Source organism: Carcharodon carcharias, chromosome 2 (assembly GCF_017639515.1).
Source record: "Carcharodon carcharias isolate sCarCar2 chromosome 2, sCarCar2.pri, whole genome shotgun sequence".
NCBI lineage: Eukaryota > Metazoa > Chordata > Chondrichthyes > Lamniformes > Lamnidae > Carcharodon > Carcharodon carcharias.
In genome coordinates, this window is record NC_054468.1 from 210,979,492 (window position 1) to 211,003,748 (window position 24,257).

Here is a 24,257-nt window from a genome sequence, read left to right on the forward strand (position 1 = left end):
CCACCCCCCTCCACTTCTCCCCCCCCCCCCACCTTAAACCAGCTTATATTTCAACCCTTCCTGGGATTCACCTAGTTCTGTCGAAGGGTCATGAGGACTCGAAACGTCAACTCTTTTCTTCTCTGCCGATGCTGCCAGACCTGCTGAGTTTTTCCAGGTAATTCTGTTTTTGTTTTTTTATCTTTGTGTGAGTGTTTGGCACCAGTGGGGTGAGGAGGTATTGAAGCCCTGATATGTCTCGGATTGATTGGGGTGGGCCATGCATGAAGAGAGTCCATGTAAAATTTGCACTAATCAATGCTAGTCTCTCATTTTCAGGAGAAGAATGCTCATAACGCGGCAGAGCGTGTGAGGACTAGCGGTGGCCAGGCGTAGATCGCCATTCTTAGCCGCTTTGAGCAGGAGGCCCTGGATCTGGAGAGGCGCCATGCACCCAGGTCCACTGGTATCGGTGAGGCTGGGATGCCACAGCCAGGTATTTATGCCCAGCAGTGAGGTCAGCATTGTTCTCCCAACAACCATAGCAGCGCTGAATGTTAATTGATTTAATTTTGCAACAGGGCTTGACCATAGGTTATGAAAGGATGAGCGCATAATGATCCAGGAGATGGGGACACTTTGACATTGTCGCCATGGTAACTGATTCACTGTTCTTGTTCTTTCTTTCAGCATCATCAGAGCAGGGCTGAGAGGAGGAGCAGTAGAGGCCCCCTCTCACACCTGAGGGGCCTGAAGTCTCACCTGCTTCACACCATCCCTGCCAGGCAGGCACCAGCGCAGTTACGAGCACCTTGGTGGGAATTTGAACATCTAGTGTCCCGGGGCACAGCGGTGAGGGCACTTCACAGTCACTGGAGGAGTTGGCAGAGACAGAGAGTGCCCATGGCGCCAGCAGCTGGAGGAGTGCAGGGGACCAGGCACATACTCAGTCGGTGCCTGATGATGTGCCTCTGGAGTTGTCCATGACGCAGCAGGTGCAGGAAATGCGGTCAGGTGTGCGGGAGCATCTGGTGGAGATACATGAGGCTTTGCTTGGCTTGGTCTCTGTGGTGGAGGAGTCAATGTGGACGCTCGCTGAAGCAATGAGCCACATGTCCGAGCACCATGGAGAGGGTGGCGACACTCGTGGAGAAGCTACTCCAGCATACCCGTCAGGGCTTCCTGGGGATGCACTCTGATCAGCAAGCCCTCACATCGGCATTGGCCTTAGCTGGTCAGTGCCAGTGTGGGAGATGGTTTGGACACCAAGTTTCCCAGCTCGGTGCCCATCCATCCACGGTGAGCAGGGAGGTCCGAAGCGACCTCACGTTGGCGCAGTAGCTGCCTGTCGTCTCTGCGGGCACCTCTCAGGGCAGCTCCTCCGCCCCTCTCCCGGTAACTGTAGCATCCGGTGAGGCTGCAAGAACTGGGGAAATGCCAGCTGCGGAACTGGCAGCTCCCTCCCAGGCGGGGCCAGCAATGGCTCCACGGGCCAAAGGATGACCACCAAGGTCATCAAGGCCAACAGGACAGCAGAGTCAGCAGGCTGTCTCAGATGCCAGTCCAAGCGATGGGGCAGCACCAAGACGTAGCACCCGGAAACGAAAACATAAGGCACCTTAGTCACACAATGGGTTTTTCATTGGTGCTTTCGGGATGAGGTCCTTATGATTTGTTTTGATTTGTAACACCATTCTCTTTGTTTTTTGGAATAACTTGGTTTGCTTGACATATTAAATTCAGATATGTTACCATGGCTGAAGGTGCCTCTTCTGCATGTGGATGATTTCCAAAGCTGTAATGAGTGCTTTGTTGGACATTCAGCTTTATTAACAAGGCCCTTAGTTACTGTTCCTAACCTGGCAGATTTTGCACTTAGGTGTCGAGTGTGGAGCCTACAACCCAAGATTGTCCTCGTGATCTATCTGTGGTGGGCTAGCTGAAGGTTCATTGGATTAATGTCTCCCGGGTGTCCCTGCCTCCCTGCAGTATGCCCAGGTCAGCGTCTACTCCCTCAGCATTTCCCTGTGCATGCTCATCCTCAGATTCAGTGCTGGACTCATCGTGTGCAGCCACAGCCACTGCATCATTGTCTTCATCGTCCACAGCGTCCCACCTTTCCAGCGCAAGATTATGGAGAGCGCAGCATGCAACCACTGTCGCCGAGACATGATCTGGGGAGTTACCGGACTGCGTGCCCTGAGCGGTGCAGGCATCGGAAGCGCATCTTGAGAAGACCAATGGTTCTCTCCACCCCTTGTGGAGGCGTGGCTCCTATTGTACCACTGCTCAGCTTCTGTTCTTGGATGGCGGAGAGGCGTCATGAGCCACCTTCTGAGGGGATAGCCCTTGTCACCCTGCAGCCAGACATCAGGTCGGGCTGGAGCACTGAAGAGTCCCGGCACCTGGGAGTGTCTGAGGGTGTAGGCGTCGTAGGAGCTGCCTTGGAGCCTTGCACAGACTTGTAGAATCAGCATCCTGTGATCACACACTATCTGCACGTTCATGGAGTGGAAGCCCTTCCTGTTGACGAAGGCACCGGGCTCACCTGCTGGCGCCTTGATGGCCACATGTGTACAGTCTATTGCACCCTGGACATGGGGGAAGCCAGCAATGGCCGTGAAGCCTTTGGCTCACTGTGTCTGACTTGCCTGGTTGCAGCGGAAGTGGATGAAGGTCAATGCCCATCTGAACAGAGCATCTCTGACCCACTTGAAACAAGTGTGGACAGTTGATTGGGTGACTCCATAAAGATCACCCACCGACCCCTGGAAGGAGCCAGAGGCATAGAAGTTGAGTGCAACTGTGACCTTCAGAGCCACTGGCACGGGGTGTCTACCCACACAGTTAGCAGAGATCTCAGGCCCTATCATCTGACCGATATAGTTGACTGTCTCCCTAGACAGTCGGAGCCTCCTTTGGCACTGCATCTCAGTCATATTGAGGTAGCTGTTTCACTGCCTGCATACTCTGGCAGCAGGATAGCGACGTGTTCTGTGGCCCTTCCGCCTTGGCCTGCCTCTTGGCCCTGCGCCCCTTGTGCCTGTGCCTGTCTTCCCAAAAGTGACTCCCCTGGAGGCTGAATGTACACCCCTGGCCTCCTCCAGAGGAATCTACAGTGTTGATCAAACTCAAAAGTGCCCATGTAGATTAATGACACTTATGGTAAGAGGCAATCTGAATTGCTGGCAAATACCACCAACCACAGGAGAAATGCTTTTAAACTAATTATCTCGAATATATTTCCCAGCCATTTAGCTGCATTAAACTTGGAGGCAGTAATAATTTTTATTTCTGAGAATATTAGTGGTCTTTTCACTTGACGTTTGCTTTGATTGTAACTATTGTGTTCATTACAACTGATTTACTGACTGTGGAACCTGAACCATTGGAAGTTCCAGGAGCCTTGTCTCCATCTTCACATGAAATGTTTGTTCACTAAGTGGAAAAGGAAATCTATTTAAATTAATTCTGCCTTCTTTTTAATTTTCTTTGAAAAATTCAAAACACAGGTGAATGAATTTGTATTCAAAATGGCTAACTGTCTGCTTTTAGCACCGAGATATGGAAATAAACCGTGCTAACGCCCATTCAAACAGAGCATGTGAAAGAGTTAACAGAATGCTTGGATGAAGCTATTCTGGCTTTATATTTTCAGGGATACATAAATAAAAATGGATATTTATTGATTATGTGTTGAATATTGCAGTAAATTTGCGAGGGCAGAATTTTCCCCTTGTCGGGCAGGCGCGCACACGACCCGAATGGGAGAAAAAATAGATGATGTTGGGCGAGCGTCCCGACATCATCGTGCGCTATTTTGGTCAGTGGGCACGTGCGGGAGTTGGCATCACGCCCGCCGACAATTAAGAGGGCTGTTAAGCTCATTAGTTCATTAATTAAATTGAATTTTTCCCTGCCTGTCCAAACTTACGATTGGCAGGCGTGTGAAGGGATCAAGCGGCCTTTGCATTTTGGCGAAACCTCATCCGCGGGCGGGGTCCAACCAGTGATTTTAAAAAATACTTTTAAAACTAACTTTTAACATGTCCCTGCTCATGTGACACAGTCACATGGGCAGGGACATGGTTTCCTTAATTTTAAAATCCTTATTTGTAAAGTGAAAACTCTTCAGCTCCCTGAGGCAGCCCTGTGCCTTCAGGGAGCTTTCGCTGAGCGCACCTGTGTGTATGTGTTGACTTCCGTGGTCGCCCTCCTCCCACACACAGGCAGTGCTGAACGTTTCTGTGCGCAATCGGTTGGGGTCCGATTGTGGGCAGCGGGCCATTGCACGGCTGTTCCCGGGCCTGTCTGCCATACCTGCCCGGCGAGGGGAAAATCCTCCCCCAAGGTCTGGTAAGTTAATGCTACTTTTGACTTGGGTAGAATAGTTATAGGGGAACACAGCTTTCTAATATGCACGTGCAAGATTTTTTTTTTTAGCAAGCTCAATTCTTACAATTCAGCGTATAATATGCTTCAATAAGAAAAATAATTAGCCTTGTTGAACTACCCTGTGTAATATAGGGCATTGTGCTCATCAGAGTAGCTTTCAGTTCATTTTTAAGGTCATTTTGGTTAAACCCTCTAAAGTATTCAGAAATAGGCAAGAGCAGAGCCACATTTGATGGAGGTAACCTGGAGATCCTTTCTTTTTCCTTTTATCTGTTTCCCAGCCAGCTGCTAAATTGAGAGGCTAGCTGGCTGCTTGTGTGAGTTGGCTTGCACTGGTAGGCTAGAGCTGGAGTGCAGAGAGGAGGGAGGGAAATCAGAAAGGCCTTGGGGAGATTGAAAAGGCTAAGATTGGGGGAAGATCAGAGGTCGCTGGGGAGATCAGATCTTGGGATGGGTTGGCCAATTGTTGAGGTTGGGGGTGAAGCACTCCTGCTCCCCGTGACCTACAAACCATGCTGGAATAAGCACTTCCCTTCTGGATTTAGCTGTTCTCGTCTCCTTCGAACTGCTGGATTTCCACAGCTGTGGGAATCCTAGCTCTTAGGCATTAAATGTAAAGCTCTAGTAACATTTTCAGCCGTCTCTTAAAGTATTCAATTGATGGACCCAACCCTGGAGAGCAGGTTATCATCTGCATCCCCTACCCCCGCCAATTCTGTCACAGTTAAAACAAGAATGCGGAGGGTTGGGGTTAAGTTCCTAATTTTTAAAAAATTTAACCTCATTCCTGCTATCCTATGAAATTAAAATTATCTCTATGGCTCTAATTTTAACTCATTTACCCTCACTGTTCTCTTGTACCTTGTCACAATCTTAACTAGCTCTTTTGAGGCCAGTAAGCAGCAGCATCCTTCTTTAAATATGCACATGGCATTTCGGTGATGCCCTTGAGATTTGACTGCAATTTTTAGTTGGAAGCTGGAGTGGGGAAGAAGTGATGGTTTCTCCATTTGGCCAAATCTGTGGGGAGCTGAGTCAGGGGCTAAAAGAGGCCCAGACAGGTAAGTTTCATGACAGTGTATTTCAGATTTCCTTCTGGGCCAAGGAGAGCGTTCCTACCTTTGGATCATGACCAAAGCTCCTCTCAGCTCACTGCCGGTGATTGTTCCTGCCAGTCTATGGCTTTAGCCTCAGCCACTGGATTCCCCCTCCCGCCAATCGACCAGGTAATGGATCAGGCCTGGTTCGCTGTTGGTCTCTGGGAGAATTTATACATATAAGGCTCGGCTGCTAAAATAGACCAGATCTTCACGTTTCCAAGGGCCCTGCATTATCCTTCTGTCACCAGAGGGACCATGTAAATTCAGTAAACTAATACTGTAACAAATGGTATCTGGTTGACTGTTGGCCTTAGCAGAAATTAGCAGAAATTAAATCAGAAAATGCTGGAAAATTAGCAGTCCAGGCAGCATCTGTAGAGAAGGAAACAGAATTAAAGTTTCAGGTCTATGTTCTTTCAATGACTAATGGACTAGGACCACAAACCAGCTGTTGGGCTCCTGACTTCACGCTCCAGTTTGTAATGAATGATGGCTTGCTTTTGTAAGTAGTCTTTGGTTGAAAGCATGAAGTGAACCTCTGGTGGAAGCCTAAAATGCGACAAGCATCACCTGATATAGTTTAATGGTATGAGCGTAATTAGCTAATTCCACTTGAAGTCTACTTGTACACGGAGTGGACTTGTGGCTTAGTGGTAGCATTTCCACCGCTGAGCCAGAAGGTGCATAGATTGAACCCCACACCAAACAGTCCTGGTGGATGGAGAACATAGCTTCGACTCTGAATTTTGGGCCCACATTCTGCAGAATGCTTGCATTCAGTGGTTATGGTTGCAGCATTCCCCATGGGTTGCATATCTTCCGACTGTTTTAAAATTTAACCACCCTATCAACTGGTGTACAGATGGTTACGATCTTGGAAGGAGTGTGCAAAACATAGCCTGCCAGACTATTTTATCTCCTTATGTGACTGAGTGTCAAACTCTATACAATAATATTCCTGTGAAGCACCTTGGGATATTTAAATACTAGTTGTTGCTGTAATTGGTCAGACAGCCTTCCACTATTTCACAGAAATTTTCAAGGAAAGATGTGAATAGATGAAAACAACACCAACTTACTTTCTCAACATCACAAAGCAACAAGTAATGCAAGGATTATTCTGGTGCATTAGCTACCAGACTTGGATTGCAGTGGAAGAGAAGGGTTGGCACTGGGGCCCAAGGGGACCATCTGTGGGCTTCATGACTGACTTTTAAAATATTTGTCCTTGGGACATGGGTAACACTGCTGAAATAGTATTTATTTCCAATCTTGAGGGCTATAATAATCAACTACAGAGTGTAGGATTGGAGGTACATGAAGTCCAGAACAGAATGATAAAGCCAGTGCACCTCTCACAAGTTTTCATTTTGGATTTTGACAGAAATAACTTACTTAATGTTTTCAAATGAGAAAAGAGAGTAGTGAAACTTGAAATCCACATTGACTTATGACTTGCGTCAGTGGTGTCTATTAATAGTCATGATGTACCAGTAGAAAAACAAAGGAAGAGATAGTGGAGGTGGAATAATGTGAGAAATATAACAACTTCTCTTCACTGGCAGCACTGGAGACGACTGCTTTGTTAAGGGTTGCAGAACAAAGCGTTTGTACAGAGTGAAATGTAATGGGGAAATGCACAGGATACATTTGTGATCTGGGGAGCACTGTGCTTATCGACAAAAGGTTTTTTATACAGTAAATAGACTAGAAAAATGAAAGTACATTTTTACACAGCTGATAATTTGGAGATAAAAATAACACAGCACAGCAATCTGCAAAAATTATTCCTTTGCTCAGCTTTAATCATTTTCAAGGTGTTTCTTGAAAGAATAACCATTTCTTTTGGTTCTGTTTCTCTATTCATAGACAACTATTTTCAAAATATATAGTTTTAAAAAATTATCTTTGCAAGCTTCCCTTCCATCTCTTCTGTATCTTTTGTTTAACTTATTCACTGGTGCTTTTTGCTACATTCAGTACTCCAAAGGCAAAGTTTGTTAGGCATGACGGTGAACTGAAGATAGGGCTGTAACACTATGGACTCAATTCTCTGACCCACATTTCAGTCTAATGAGGCTGTTGCCCATTGAGGTAACCTTGCTGAATTTACCATTGGATACTGTGTGAAATTTTATTGGGGGGGGGGGGCGGTAAGGGAGGTGTCAGGCGGCCCGCCTGCTCTTGGGCCTTCTAAGGCCCTTAAAGGCCAATTGATAGCATTTTACCCATGGCGGGGGGAAGCCCACACCATGTGGGAAGCCTTTAACTGCATGGGCTGGTGTTGGGAAAGGTGGGGAGCTCCTTTGTAGGGTCCCTGGGCCCATAGAAGGCACCCCCCACCCAGGTGATTCGCAACCTTTTACCTTCCTGAACCCATTCCCCATCCCAACCCCCTTCATCTCCTTCACTGGGATGGGTAGGTGGGACTCCCAACCCCAGACTCAAGTGGGCTCCTCAACATTGGAGACTGCTTGTAGTCCCAGCAGTGGCCATCGCTCTTGATGGTGCTGCTGGGACTACAGAACTATTGACCAGCAGCTCTCCAAGATGATCTTCCTCCTGAGAAAAGGCCAAAATGTCACCTTAAAGCAATTAACGCTGCTAAATTGCCTCGGGGCAGCTGTTGGTATCGTGGACGGGTTTACCCCCCTCCCCGCCTCTGACCTTTTAGCCTGGGTAGGTCCATGGAGTCCTATAAGATACAGTCCATTATGTTGTTGGTAGTTAAGGACATATTGAGGCCCACAGATACCTAAGTAGCTTTACAGTTTCCCTCAGTTTCGTTTGATGAGGGAGAATCTTAGCCAGATAGCAAAGGACTTGAAGTGTTGGGTTGTTGTGTAATATGGGTCATTAAGGCCCACTCCAGCAGTAAAAATCATTTGTTGTCTTTTGGAAGTGTTTAAAGTTGCAAGAAGGTGTGTGTGTGTGACTGGGTGTAAGTGGGTGTGGCAGGAGGGGGGATACTAAAGTTGTGTAGGTTACCAGGTAAAAGGTCCATGTTGACCTGTGTTGTCATTGCGATGTTAACTGATGTCTTCAGGGAATTAGCATGATGCTGAAGTGAGATTCGCCAGTTTTTGGGGAAATTCTGCAATTATGATTAAATCCTCACCGTCTATGTAACCGAAAATTGAAATAGTCACAGCGTTACTTTGGATGAACGACTTCATCCTGTCACTACGGGCAGAAACTTTCACTCAGTGGGCAGGCGCCCACTCGGTGGGCAGTCGTGCGGTAGTTCCGTTGGCATGCGCGCCAAAGCCGCTGGCGCACCCACCCACAACTAAAAGGCTCTCCAAATGCATTTTCCAAATGCAAACAAAAATACAATAAAAACTTTAATTTTTCATTAATAACATGTCCCTGCTGTCACATGAGGGGACATGTTTTATTACATTTTTATTGTTTTAGATTACTTTTTTAATATCTCTTCATCTCCCTGAGGCATCGCTTGCTCACGCACATGCGTGAAGTTCACACTCAGCCGGTTCACACTTCCCCTCCCTCCTGCACAGGCAGCGCTGCTGCTCGCACTTCACGCTGGACAGGCCAGCGTGAAATAGCAGTGCGGTGGTGCTTGTTGGCGGCGGTCGGCTTCCTGCCCACCCTCGCCGAGCCTGCCCGCCAAGGGCAAAATTCTGCCCTATATTTTAATTCAACTTCTTGATTTAAAAATAATTGTTTCACAGGTAAGTAGAAAAATAGAAATGATTTTGGATAGTGTATTTTTTTTAAAAAGACCTGGTGAGATAAGGGCTCATGGGGTTTTCTGTAACATATTAAGGTGGATACAGCATTAGATAAAGAACAGAAAACATAGAATAGCAATTCTAGATAGAAACAGGTCATTTTCAGGCTGGCAGGCTGTTGCTACTGAGGTGCTGCAAGGATCAAGTTTACAACTTATATTAATGTATCCAGTTTCCTGACAATGCAAAGCTAGGTGAGAAAGTAAGCTGTGAGGAGGACACAAATTTGTGTGTCCCACTTATTTGGACAAGGGAGTCCTGATTTGCAACCCATTCGCACTAAGATTGGGGGAGACAAAAATGTGCATCCACCTCATCTGCATGTTTGCAGCATCTGGTCAGGCGGCTCCTTCAGCTGCTGGAGTTCGACTTGCATACTGGCTGCCTCTGCACTTTGTAAGAGAGCCGCTCAATGTGTGCAGAAACCATATTGGTCCAGCCAACATGCCCTTCTTAAAGGCAGGCTGTCCCTCTTAAAGGGAAGTTGCACTGAATAAGACTGCTGGCATTTAAGCGATGGAAAAGTGAACAGTAGGGAAGAGAGAGGGTTCCAGGTTGATGGATGCAGCACAGAAGGCATAAGTGGTGTTGCTGGGCAGGAGGTGAGATGCCGTAGTTCTGCAGGTGGCCAGAAGGCCCTCAAGGACCACGCTCAGAAGGGATTAGGAGCAGATGACCAAGAACACCAGAGTCGGAACACGAGGACCTGGCAGCAGTGCCAAAAGAAATCTAATGATTTCTAACCACACGCAGAATGTCTAGGTCAGTGAATGCATCTTCACATGATATCTTCTACCCAACACTCAAGCAGCCTCTCATGTTGCTCAATCTCCATCACTCACTCAGCAACACTCCCTGACACTCAAAACTCATGCCTAACACCCAGATGTTCCACCCCACACCTACCAATACTGCCAGCATCACACCCACCTCTCGCTGCTTCCACGAATGTCCAGATATTCAGCTGTGGCAGGAGCATCACCCAAACACAGTAGAACACAATCACTTGCATTCTGCCCTCTCACTTGCAGGACAAGGTGACATACAGGAGGAGGGAGTGGAACAAAACCTGCTGGAGACAAGAGTGCCAGTATTTCCTGAGCCCAATGGAGGAAATGGCTCTCCACATCATACGGGTTGACTGGGACAGGGCCAGTGACCTCCGGGTGTTGCTTAGAACATTGATGATGGCGGAATGTTCCTGCCTTATGTCCTGTGTCAACTCCCAGCTCACCCTAATTCTGCATGATGAGCAAGCAGCTGATGGTGTGACCATAGGCCTTTTGCTTCTTATCCCACCCGCTTCCCTCACCCCAACATTCTCCTTCTGAATTTTGCTTTTAGACATCCAAGAACTGCTACCTGTTCAGCCATAGCAGCCCAAGGAAGAAGAGAGAGTGCAATAACACGGCACTGATGAAAAGCGCCTATCACTTGATTTAAAAAAAAATCTTTTGTGAGATGTGGGCGTCGTTGGCTAGGCCAGCATTTATTGCCCATCCCTAAGTGCCCTTGAGAAGATGGTGGTGAGCTGCCTTCTTGAATCACTGCAGCCCCTGTGGCGTAGGCACACCCACACTGCTAATAGGGAAGGATTTTCATGATTTTGACTCAGGGACTTTTAAGGAAGGGTGGTATAGTTCCAAGTCAGGATGGTGTATGGCTTGGAGGGAAACTTGCAGGTGGTGGTGTTCCCTTGCATCTGCTGCCCTTGTCCTTCTAGGTGGTAGAAATTCAGAAGGTGCTGTCTAAAAAGCCTTGGTGAGTTGCTGCAATGCATCTTGTACATGGTACACACTGCTGACACTCACAGCCACTAGCACATGTACCAGCACTACATGTTACTTGGAGGCTAGTATAGAGTTGGGATCTCCACCTGGTGAATGATTCAGGCATGAATGGACTGCAGCCACGCCAGATGGAAAGTTCATTTGCCAGCTTGCTGGAAGGCGAGGTCACAGATGTATTCTGCTGCAGAGGGTTCAAATAAGAACTCCGAAGGGGTGGAATACAGGGTGTGCTGATGGGCATGCGCATCAAAATGCTGAATACATTGGCTGGACTACCAGGCAACCTGCTGCCACTGTCTAGGAGTATAGAGGAGTCCAGTTCCAAGTTGGTAGAGAGCCTGGTGCAAAGTTTGCCCTCTCTCTGCAGTCTCTGCTCTATTTTGTTGGAATGCTGCTGACCCAGAGACACTGCTGCCTCAATATCTGTTGCAGCCTTTTTGTGGACAGGTTACCTACTCCTCTGCCCTCCCTGTGAGGATGCAGCAATGCTCTTTGGCAAATCGAGGAACTCATCACATCACCTCCAAAGCACTCCAGAATACTTCCCAGACACTTTGCAAGAGAAAAGGTTGCTAAAGATTATGTTCTTTCCAATTTGGGTGTCTGACTTTTTAAATAACACTAGCATAAGACCCATCTTGCCACAGAACATTTGTTGTTTAATGAGTAAACTACAAATTCATGTACAGGACCTGCACAGTCCAAATTTAGTATCCAGGCGTCACATGGGATGGTTGGGCTGTGGCACATCAGGACAGCACATATTGAGTACCTTCTGGAGTATGCAAGGTACGCTCACTCATGTATCCTTTTTTCTGATGGCGCCATGTGGGTGCATGCCACTCCAGGCACTAGGACTCAATAGCGGTATTTGAGGTGGCACTACAGAAATGAACATCAAGCCCAAAGAGTCTGCAAAGTGATATATATAAAGGTTAAGTGAGTCGGCAAGAAGATGGTAGATGGAGAAATCTGAGGATTTTCACTTTGGTAGAAGAAATAGAAAAACTGAATATTTTTTAAATGATAAGAATCTATTGAATGTTGATGTTCAGGTTGATTTGGGTATCCTTGTAGGAGTAACACAGAAAGTTAACATGCACTTAAACCAAACAGCTCAGAGGCAATTGGTATGTTGATCTTTATTGCAAAGGGATTGGGGTATAAGTGTAAGGATGTCTTGCTGCAATTGTACAGGGCTTTAATGAGACCATATCTGCCTGTTTACTGTTTTGGTCTTTGTACCTAAGGAAAGGTATAATTGCCATAGAGAGTGTGCATTCAAGGTTCACCAGATTGATTGCTGGGATGAGAGGGTTGACCTCTGAGGTGGGATTGACTAGAATAGGCCAATACTCTGGAGTTTAGAAGAATGAGGTTGCAATTTGGTTTATCTAAGCAGCGCTATGGAGACCTTTGCTTTGGCTTGTGTTCAGGGTCTAGATGGGGTTTTTCGGGATTTGACTGTTTCCCAAAGAAAGCTACTTAAGACTGTTGTTCATAAAACCATTATTATTTCTCTGCAGCTCTATGAACATCTCATTAACTCTACATGAGGTTGGACTTCTTTTTCCCTCCAGATCTCTGTTACTTAATCATGTGACATTGCATCATAATTACATCAGCATCAGATGCTTCTGCTGTTAACCCTTTACTCTACATCTCCCCTCAAGTCTTTATTCCAATTATGCACATCTTTCTACATCTTCCCCCAATGTCTCAGACTTCACAAGGTTAGTATCTGAGGTGACTCGACCAGTTTCCCTGATCTCATTCTGATCCCTTTCTGATGTTGAGGACTATCTGTACTTTTCCTTCGTTCGATACAAGTATCTTTCTCCTGCATGGTGTTGGAGCTTTGTCTTGTTTCTTGTTCCTTGTCTCCATCCGAATCCAAATAATAAGTCCAAGTTTCTGTTGGCTTCCTTTCCAAGGATAACAAGGTTTTTCGGTTCCTTTTTACATTTCTTTGGTCCATTTCATTCTTTAAGACATTGACTGTGGAGCTCTTGCTATTATTATAGCTCCTTTCTGTTGGTCTCGTATTCACATTCTCTCTTCATGGGCTGTAACAATTTTAAGTCTCATGCTGTGCACCTAAAGTTGAAGTTACGAACTTGATTGCGTCTTTGTTGCTCCTCACGCTTTTTAACGTTCTCATGATCATCGGAGGTAATGTTAAGTTGTAGTTTTTGTTGCAAAGCTGGAAGTTGTGTTCGCAGCCATTTTCCCATCAGCAATGCTGATGGTGAGAACCCGTTTTGTAGTGGTGAGGTTCTCTAAATAAGAAGGATTAACTTAATAATTTTGCATCTGTTTGCATCTGTTCTGATGATGCCACTTTCAAAAACAATTCCTCTGACATGTCCTCCTTCTTCCTTAGCCAAGGTTTTCCACCCATGGTGGTTGACAGGGCCCTCAACCATGTCCGGCCCATCTCCCGCGAATCCGCCCTCACACCTTCTTCTCCCTCCCAGAAACATGATAGGTCCCCCTTGTCCTCACTTATCACCCCACCAGCCTCCGCATTCAAAGGATCATCCTCCGTCATTTCCGCCAACTCCAGAATGATGCCACCACCAAACACATCTTCCCTTCACCCCCCTGGCGGCATTCTGCAGGGATCGTTCCCTCCGGGACACCTTGGTCCATTCCGCCATCACCCCCTACAGCTCAACCTCCTCCCACGGCACCTTTCCATGCAACCGAAGAAGGTGCAACACCTGCCCCTTTACTTCCTCTCTCCTCACCTTCCAAGGGCCCAAACACTCCTTTCAAGTGAAGCAGCATTTCACTTGCACTTCCCTCAATTTAGTCTACTGCATTTGTTGCTCCCAATGCGGTTTCCTCTACATTGGAGAGACCAAACGAAGACTGGGTGACCGCTTTGCAGAACACCTTCAGTCTGTCCGCAAACATTACCCAGACCTCCCTGTCGCTTGCCATTTCAACACTCCACCCTATTCTCATGCCCACATGTCCATCCTTGGCTTGCTACATTGTTCCAGTGAAGCTCAACGCAAACTGGAGGAACAGCACCTCATCTTCCGACTAGGCACTTTACAGCCTTCCGGACTGAATATTGAGTTCAACAATTTTAGATTATGAACTCTCTCCTCCATCCCCATCTGCTTTCCGATTTCCCCCCAACCTTTTTTTTCCAATAATTTATATAGATTTTTCTTTTCCCACCTACTTCCATTATTTTTAAATGTATTTCCATCCATTGTTTTATCTCTACCTTTTAGCCTTTTTTGATTCCTTCACCCCACCCCACCCCACTAGGGCTATCCGTACCTTGCTTGTCCTGCTTTCTACCCTTAATTAGCACATTCCTTAGATAATATCACCACCTTCAACACCTCTTTGTCCTTTTGTCCATGACATCTTTTGGTTATCTCCACCTATCACTGGCTCTCTACCCAGCTCTACTTGTCCCCCCATCCCTTAAACCAGCTTATATTTCACTTCTCTTCAATTTTTACTTAGTTCTGTTGAAGGGTCATTCGGACTCGAAACGTTAACTGTGCTCCTCTCCACTGATGCTGCCAGACCTGCTGAGTTTTTCCAGATAGTTTTGTTTTTGTTTTGGATTTCCAGCATCCGCCGTTTTTTGCTTTTATAATAATTTTGTTCTTTTCCATCAATTCTCTGATTGTTCAAACTCCTTTTTCTGCTTCTCCATTCAACTGAGGATGTCCAGCTGAGCTAGTAATGTGCATACAACCACATTTCTGCACGAAGTTGTGGAATACTTTGTTAACAAACTGTGGACCATTGTCTGACACTGCAATGTCCTGGAGGCCATGTGTCATTAAAATTCTCTTTAGTAATTGAATGACTGCCTCTGCTGTGATGCTGTGCAATCTGTTCACTTCAATCCATCTGGAATATTAATTAATGGTGACGATAAATACTTTGCCTTTAAAGTCAAATAAATCTATTCCAGGCACTTCAATGGCCTTGACAGAAAAGTGGAGGGTGCCAATGGTTCGCCCAGCTGTTGGCTATTCACTACACACATAAGGCAATTTGCGATTAGCTCTTAAATAGAACGACTAATACCTGGCCACCAGACTGAATGCTGGGCTCTTGCTCGCCATTTCGCCATCCCCAAGTGAATTTGATGTTTCTCTTTGGAGAATTTTGAGTGTTTAGGGGTGACTAGTCTGTCATTAAAAGCTAGGGAAATCATCAACAAAGTAAAGTTAAGACAATGCAGGGCAGCTCGTGTGGAATGCATGTTCTGTAGTATGTGAGGAGACTTGGAAGTTGCCGTTGACCTAAATGACCACATGTGCAGGAAGTGTACCAGATGCACAAACTTCAGCTCCTGGTTTCAGAGCTTGAGCGGTGGCTGGAGTCACTCTGGTGCATCTGTGAGGCTGAGAGCTACATGGATACACGCTCAGAGAGGTGGTTACACCGCAGAATGGATGACTGCCAGGCAGTCCAAAAGAACCAGGCAGATAGTGCACAAGTCCCCTGAGGTCCCGTGCGCTAATCAGTTTTCTGTTTTGGATACTGTTGCAGGTGTTGGTTCCTTGGAGGAGTGAGGCCAGAGCCAAGTTCGTGACACCACGGCGGCTCAGCTGTACAGGAGGGGAGGAAAGAGAGGAGAAGAGCATTAGTGATAGCGGACTCATTAGTTAGAGGAACAAACAGGTAGACGTGACTCCAGGATGGTGTGTTGCCTCCCTGATACCAGGGTCAAGGATGTCACAGAGCAGCTTCTGGGAGAGGATAAACAGCCAGAAGTTGTGGTCCACATGGTACCAGTCAGTGACTTAGATAGGAAGGGGTTGAGGTCCTAAAAGCAAATGTCAGGGAGCTAGGAAGGAGTTTGAAATGCAGGACTCTAAAACAGTAATCTCAGGATTACTTCCAGTCCCGTGTGTTAGTGAGTATAGAAATAGGAGAATTGAGTGATTGAACATGTGGTTGGAAAACTGGTGTAGAAGGGATTTCAGAGGCATTGGGACCAGTTCTGGGGCAGGTGGGACCTAGCCAAGGTGGATGGGCTGCACCTTAGCAGGATCAGGACTACTATCCTCACAGGGAGATTCGCTAGAGCTTTTGAGGAGGGTATAAGCAAGATTGGCAGTGGAATGGGAACCTGAAGGGGAGTCAAAATTGGTAAAAGAAAGTAGAAAATTAGGAAGCAAAAATAGAAGACAGCTGAACCATGGACAAGCATCAAAAAAGATCAAAATAGATAATAATATTAAAAAAGCTGAATTAAAGGAACTCTATTTGAAAGCAGTTGCAAAAAGGTTAATTATTTGAATGCACAAACTGTGTTAAATAGGTATGATTTAATTGCCATTATGGAGATGTGGCTACAGGTTGATCAAGATTGGGGACTGAATATCCAAGGATGTTTGGCATTTAGGAGGGATAGGCCAAAAGGAAAAGGAGGTGGGGACGAGATCAGTACATTAGTAAGAGAGGATCTTAGATTGAAGAATCAAGATGTAGAATCAGTTTGAGTGGAGCAAGAAGGGACAGCAAATATTGGTGGGAGTTGTTTATAGGTCACCAAAGTGTAGTGCTAATGTTGGGCACAGTATAAACCAGGAGATTAGAGATGTATATAATATGGGTAAAACAGTAATAATGGGTGGCCTCAATTTACACATAGACTGGGTTAAACAAATCTGGAGGAGGAATTCCTGGAGTGTGTACAAGATGGGCTTTTGGAGCAGTATGTTGAGGAGCCAACTAAGGATTGGGCTCTTTTGGATTTAGTGTTATGTGATGAGAAAGGGCTAATTAACAATCTTGGTGTAAAGGAACCTTTGGGAAATAGTGACCATAATATGATACAATTTTGCATTACATTTGAATAAGATATAGTTAATTCTGAAACAAGGGTCTTAAACCTGAAGAAAGGAAATTATGAATATATGAGGAGCAAGTTGGTTACAGTGGATCAGGAAAGTACACTCAAAGATTTGATGGTAGACAGGCAATGTAGAGAAACACTACATGATCTACAGCAGGTAAACATTCCTCTAAGGCAGAAACACCCAAAGAGAAAGGTAAATCAACAGTGGTTAACAAAAGAATTTAAAGATTTCATTAGATCAAAGGAAGTGGCTTATAAGGATGCCAGAAAAAGTGGTAAACCTGAGGATTAGGAGCAATTTAGAACCCAGCAAAGGATGATCAAGAAACTAATTAAGAAAGGGAAAAGAGAATATGAATGTAAACTAGTGAGGAACATAAAGGCGGACTGTAAAAGCTTCTTTAGGTAGGTGAAAAGGAAAAGATTAGCTAGGACAAATGTTGGTCCATTACAGGTGGGGACAGGAGAATTTGTAGTGGAGAACAAGGAAATTGTAGAGAAACTAAACAGTTACTTTGCATCTGTCTTCACGGAAGAAGATATGGAAAATCTTCCAGAAACACTAGACCACCAATGGACTTGTGAAACTGAAGAACTAAAAGAAATTAGTATTAGTAAAGAGGTAGTACATGAAGAGTTAACTGGATTGGAGGTTGGTAAATCCCTGGACCAATGAGTTTCATCCCAGAGTGTTGAAGGAGGTGATGAGAGAGAGAGGGATGCGTTAGCGGTTATCTTTCAGAGTTCTTAGATTCTGGAAAGGCTCCTGCAGCTTGGAAAGTAGCAAATATAACCCCACTATTTAAGAAGGGAGAACATGGAGAGGCAATATAAAAGAAAGGGTATGACTCTAAAGGGGCTGGAGGAGCAGAGGGACCTGGGTGTATATGTGCATAAATCATTGAAGGTGGCAGGACAGGTTGAGAGAGCAGTTAATAAAGCATAGAGTATCCTGGGCTTTATTAATTTGGGCATAGAGTTTAAGAGCAAGGAAGTTAAGTTTAATTTGTATAAGTCACTAGCTCAGCCTCAGCTGGAATTTTGCATCCAGTTCTTGGCACTGCACTTCAGGAAGGATGTGAAGGCATTAGCAAGGGTGCAGAAGAGGGTCATGTGAATGGTTTCAGAGATGAGGAACTTCTGTTATGAAGGTAGATTGGAGAAGTTAGGACTGTTTTCCTTGGCGAAAAGAAGATTGAGATGAGATTTGTCAGAGATATTCAAAATCATGAGGGGTCTGGACAGAATAGATAGGGAGAAACTGTTCCCACTCACGAAAGGATTGAGAACAAGAGGGCACAGATTTAAATTAGTAAAAGAAGCAAAAGTGATGTGAGGAGTGAATGGTTAGTGGTTGAAATGCAATGTCTGAGAGTGTGGTGGAGGCAGTTTCAATTGAAGCATTCTAAAGGGAATTAGGCAATTATCTAAAAAGGAAGGATGTGCAGGGTTACAGGGAGAAGGTGGGGGATTGGTACTTGGCGAGTTGCTCATTTGACGAGCTTGAGTAGACATGATGGCTCAAGTGGTCTCCTGTGCAATAACAATTCTGTGATTCTTTTAGGGGAGGAAGAGGGAGCATGGAGAACTACAGACCTGTTAGTTTGACGTCAGTAGTAGGGAAAATGTTAGAATCTATTATAAAGGATGTGATAACTGGACATTTAGATAAGGATGATAAAATTGGGCAGAGTCAGCGTGGACTTATGAAAGGGAAATCGTGTTTGACAAACTTGTTGGAGTTTTTTGAGGGTATTACTTGTAACATTGATAAAGGAAAACCAGTGGATATGGTGAGTTTGGATTTTTAGAAGGCTTTTGATAAGGTTCCACATAGGAGGCTAGTAAATAAAATTAAAGCGCATGGGATTGGGAGAAATATACTGGTATGGATTGAGAATTGGCTATCAGACAGAATTCAGAGATTGGGAATAAATGGACCATCCTCAGGATGGCAGGCTGTCACTAGTGGGGTACCGCAAGGATCAGTGCTATGCCACAGCTGTTCACAATCTATATAAATGATTTGGCTGTGGGGACCAAATGTTTCCAAATTTCCAAATTTGTTGATGATACCAAACTAAGTGGGTAGGGTGGTAAGATGTGAGGAGGATGCAAGAAGTCTTCAAGAGGACTTGGACAGGCTAAGTGAATCAGCTAGTACATGGCAGATGGAATATAACGTGAATAATTGTGAAGTTATTCACTTTGGTAGAAAAAAAACAGACAGGCAGAATATTTCATAAATAGTGAAAGGTTGGGAAGTGCCAGTGTCGAAAGGGACCTGAGTGTTCTCGTTCATGAGTCATTAAAATTTGGTATGCAGGTACAGCAAGCAATTAGGAAGGCCTTCATCACAAGGAGATTTGAGTACAGGGGTAAAGATGTCTTGCTGCAGTTGTATAGATGCTTGGTGAGACCTCATCTAGAGTATTGTGTACAGTTTGGGTCCATTTGTCTAAGGAGGGATATACTTGCCATAGAGGGAGTGCAACGGAGATTCACCAGGTTAATCCGTTGGATGATGGGATTATTTTATAAGGAGAGATGGGGAGACTGGATCTTTATTCCCTAGAGTTTCGAAGAATGAGGGGTGATCTCATTGGATCTTGCAAAACTCATTTTTTTGTTTGGATGCATCCATCATCCTGCTGTTGTGCTTGCTTAATTTCTTGTGCCAGGATTTTACATCCTGCGGGTGTCTGTGCGCCTGACCCGATAGGGCGTAAAATAGTGCGTGATGATGTCGGGTGAGCAACCCAACGTCATCGCGCACTCACACGATATTTTGGTCAGTGGGTGCGCATGAGAGTTGGTAGTGTGCCCGACGACAATTAAGAGGTCTATCAAGGCCTTAAGCAAGTAATTGAAAGCAATTTTTTGCTGCCTGTTTGATCAGGCGGCCTTTGGATTTTTTATGAAACCACATCCACGGGCAGGATCATAGTGTTCTAGAATTTCAGGTGAAATCAGAAGGTTGTTGATCTTGTCAAAAGCATTTTGATGGCCCACATTCCAGCACCACTTTTGACCTTGTTTCAACAGCTGTCTCAATGACTCATCAATTTCTACCAAATTTGGTAGGAACTTGCCTACGTGGTTGAGCATGTGAAGGAATCTTTGCATCTGTGTGATGTTCCCAGGCAGTGGGAAATCTCTAATCACCTTGGGTCCGCTGTTACTCCTGAAACTTGCACGATGTGCCCTGGGAATTTGATCATTGGCTTTGCAAATTCACATTTCTCATTCAATGTCAAACGTGCCTGTTTGAGGACTGTTCTCACTCTATGGTCATGTTCTTCCCTTGATGAATCATGTATGAGAATGTCGTCCGTATGGCATATTACTCCTTCCATGCCTTCCAGGGTCTAAGATATTGTCCTCTGAAATATCTCTGGTGCAATTCCAAATGACAATCTGTTAAAACAATAATAACCAAATGGCGTTGAAAAATTGGTTAGCAGTCTGGATTCTTTGCTTAGAGGCAACTGCCCAAAGCCGCATTTTTGCATCTAATCATGTGAATAGAATACTTTTTGCTAATTTGGCAACACTTTCATCCACTGATGCCATTGGGTAGATCTTGCATTCCATTGATTTGTTTAGTTGAGTCGAGTCAACACAAATTCTAATTGAACCATTAGGCTTTGATACTGTGATCATTTCAGAATGTCACTTCATTGGTATGGTGACTGGAGAGATAACCCCCTGCTGTAACATGTGCTCAATACAAGAAATAGGAGCAGAAGTAGACCATATAGCCCATTGAGCTAGCTCTGCCATTCAATATGTCATGGCTGATCTTGGGCTTCAACTCCATTTTCCCAACCGCTCCCCATATCCCTTAATTCCTTGAGAGGCCAACAATTTGTCTATCCCAGCCTTAAAAGTATTCAACGATGGAGCATCCACACACAACCTTCTGGGGTACAGAATTCCAAAGACTCACATCCTTTGAGTGAAGTAATTTCTCCTCACTTCAGTCCTAAATGATTGGTCCCTAATCCTGAGACTCGCCCCTGTGTTTTAGATGCCCCAACCAGCAGAAACAATCTCTAAGTGTCTACTGTATCAAACCCTTTTAGAATTTTTTAGGTTTCAATGAGATTACCTCTCATTCTTCTAAACTCCAAGAATATAAGCCCAATTTAGTTAGCCTCTCAACAAAGGAAAAACCCCTCACTCCAGGGACAAATTTAGTAAACCTCTGCTTTACCACCTCCAATGCAAGTATATCACTTCATAGATTCTTAGAATTCCAGATGTGTTCTCACCAAAACCCTGTACAATTGTAGCAAGGTTTCTCTATTCTTGTACCCAAACCCCTTGAAATAAAGGCTAACATTCCATTTGTCTTGCTTGCTGCACCTGCATACTACCTTTCTGCCTTCCCTGAATGAGCACACCCAAGACTCTTCAAAGATCAACATTTACAAGTTTCACACCTTTTAAAAACTTATCAGCTTTTCTATTTTTATGACCAAATTGAATAACTTCACACTTCCCTACATTATACTCTGTCTGTCGTCTTGTTGCCCACTCACTTAACCTGTCTCTATCACTTTGCAGCCTCCCTGTGTCCGCCCCCCCCAGCTTACCTTCCCATCGATATTAGTATTATCTGCAAACTTTGACACATTACTCCCCGTATTTTCATCTAAGTTATTAATATAAATTACAAATAGTTGAGGTCCCAGCGCTGATCCATGCGTCACCCCATTATTCACTGTCTGCCAACTTGAAAAAGTTCAATTTATGCCCACTCTTTCCTTTCTATCCATTAACCAATCCTCTACCTGTGCTAAAATATTACCTCTAACTCCATAAGCCCTTATATTGCCTATTAACCTTTTGTGTGGCACCTTATTGAATGCCTTTTTGAAATCCAGGTATACATCTACTGGTTCCCCTTTATCTACCCTACTAGTGGATATAGTCTGCAAAGGGATATAGACAGGTTAAGTGATTGGGCAGAAATTTGGCAAATGGAGTATAATGTGGCAAAATGGGAACTTATTCACTTCGGCAGGAGGAATGGAAAAGCAGCACATTATTTAAATGAAGAGAGATTGCAGATTTCTGAGATACAGAGGGATCCTGGTGTCCTGGTACAAGAATCACAAAAGGTTGGTATGCAGATACAGCAAGTGATTAGGAAGACAAATGGAAAGTTGTCTTTTATTACAAGGGGAATGGAATATAAAAGTAGTTTTGCTATAATTGTACAGGGTATTGGTGAGACCACATCTGGAGTACTGTGTATAGTTTTGGTCTCCTTATTTAAGAAAGGATATAAATGCATTAGAGGCAGTTCAGAGAAGGTTCATTTGATTGATACCTGGGATAGGGTGTTATCTTATAAGGAAAGGTTGGGCAGGTTGGGCCTGAACCCGTTTAGAAGAATGAGAGGTGATCTTATTGAAACATATAAACCCCTGAGGGGACTCGACAGGCCAGATGCTGAAAGGATGTTTCCCCTTGTGGGAGAGACTAGAATGAGGGGACACAGTTTAAAAATAAGGGGTCTCCCATTTAAGACGGAGATGAGGAGAATTTTTTTCTCTGAGGGTGTGAGCCTTTGGAACTCTCTTCCTCAGAGAGCATTGGAGGCAGGTCATTGAATATTTTTAAGGCTGAGGTAGATAAATTCTTGACTAACAAGGAAGTCAAATGGTATTGGGGATAGCTGGGAATGTGGAGTTGAGGCTACAGTCAGATCAGCCATGATCTTATTAAATAGCAGAGCAGGCTCAAATGACCTACTCCTGCTGCTAATTCGTACGTTCATAGTTGCATCCTCAAAAAACTCTAATAGATTTGTCAAACATGATTTCCCTTTATCAAAATCATGTTGACTTGTTCTAATCATACTATACATTTTAAAGCATTGTTAAGAGTTCCTTAATAATAGTTTCCAGCATTTCCCCAACAATTGCTATTTGGCTAGCTGACCTGTAGTTCACTGTTTTTTCTCTCCATTCTTTCTCGAAAGGCGGTTTAACATTTACCACCTTCCAATCTAATGGAGCCATTTGCAAATATAAGGAGGTTTGGAAAATCCTAGCCAGCACATCCACTATCTCGGCAGCTATCTCTTTTAGAACCCTAGGGTCTAGGGCATCAGGTCCCAGGGATTTGTTGGATTTTAGTCCCTTAAGTTTGTACACCACCTTTTCTTTGCTGATATTAATTTTCTTGCTCTTTTTAGCTCCGAGGTAACCATCTATTTCTGGCATGAAGCTTGTGTCTTCTACTGTGAAGACAGACACAAAATATTTGTTCAATTCCTCTGCCATTTCCTCATTCTCCATGGTAATTTCTCCTCTCTGTTTTTAAGGGACCAGTGTTTACTTCAGCTACTCTTTTTCTCTTTATATACTTATAAACGCTCTTACAATCTGTTTTTATATTTCTGGCTAGTTTGTTCTTATATTCTATTTTTCCCCTTTTTATCAACTTTTTGGTGACCCTCTGTTAGTTTCTAAAACACTCCCAATCCTCAGACTTGCTAATGTTTTGCAACATTATAAGCCTCTTCTTTTAATCTAATACTATCCTTAACTTCCTGAGTGAGCCACAGATGGGTCTTTCTTGCTGAGTTTTTGTTTTTCAATGGAATGCATTTTTGTTGAACACTTTGAATTGTTTCTTTAAATATTTCCCATTGTTCACTTATCTCCACACCTTTTAGCCTATTTACTCAATTAACTTTAGTGTAATTGGCTTTGTTTAAGTTTAAGATTCTTGTTTGTGTTTGGAATATGTCACTTTCAAACTTAACATGGAATTCAATGGTATTATGATCACTATTTCCCTGTTGATCTTCTACTGTGACATTACCAATTAACCCTGCTTCTTTACATAATACTATATCTGAGATAGCTTTATCCCTAGTCGGTTCCACAATGTATTGTTCCAAGAAACTGTCACAAAAACATTCTACAAACTCATCTTCTAGGCCATTCTTGACACTTCGAAAGTCCCTCACAATTATTTCCTTTGTTACAAGCTATGATAGTTTATTGTTTAATGTTCTGCCCAATGGTATAACTACTGTTGGGGGGCCTATAAAACTGCTCTCACCAGTGTTTTCAGGCTCTTGCTATTCCTAATCTCCACCATACTGATTCTACTTCTTGATCTTCTGAGGCCAGATCCCTTCTCACTAATATCCAAATGCCATTCTTGACTGTCAGGGCTACCCCTCCTCCTTTGCCATTCTGTCTTTCTGAAATATTGTGTACTCTTGAACATTTAATTCCCAACCCTGATCACCTTATAACCATGTCTCTGTAATGGTAATTAGATCTAGATCATTGACCTCTTTTTGTGCCACTATTTCACCTATGTTATTGCAGATGCTTTCTGCATTCAGATAAAGAACCTTACA

The 24,257-nt window shown here is 44.3% G+C and overlaps 1 protein-coding gene across 3 annotated transcripts in view; it reads left to right on the plus strand.

Annotated features, from left to right (window-relative positions):
• LOC121273535 (regulator of G-protein signaling 7) overlaps window positions 1–24,257 on the plus strand; it is a 464,890-nt gene that overhangs the window by 89,176 nt on the left and 351,457 nt on the right. Inside the window, exon 1 of one of the 3 annotated variants that reach the window (XM_041180722.1) lies at window positions 4,226–4,330. The exons of 1 other annotated variant lie outside the window; for it this stretch is intronic. The gene's annotated coding sequence lies outside the window, so the exon portion shown is untranslated. Of the gene's footprint in view, window positions 1–4,225; window positions 4,336–24,257 lie in introns of those variants that run through there. One more of the 3 variants, XM_041180727.1, reaches the window with a different exon arrangement.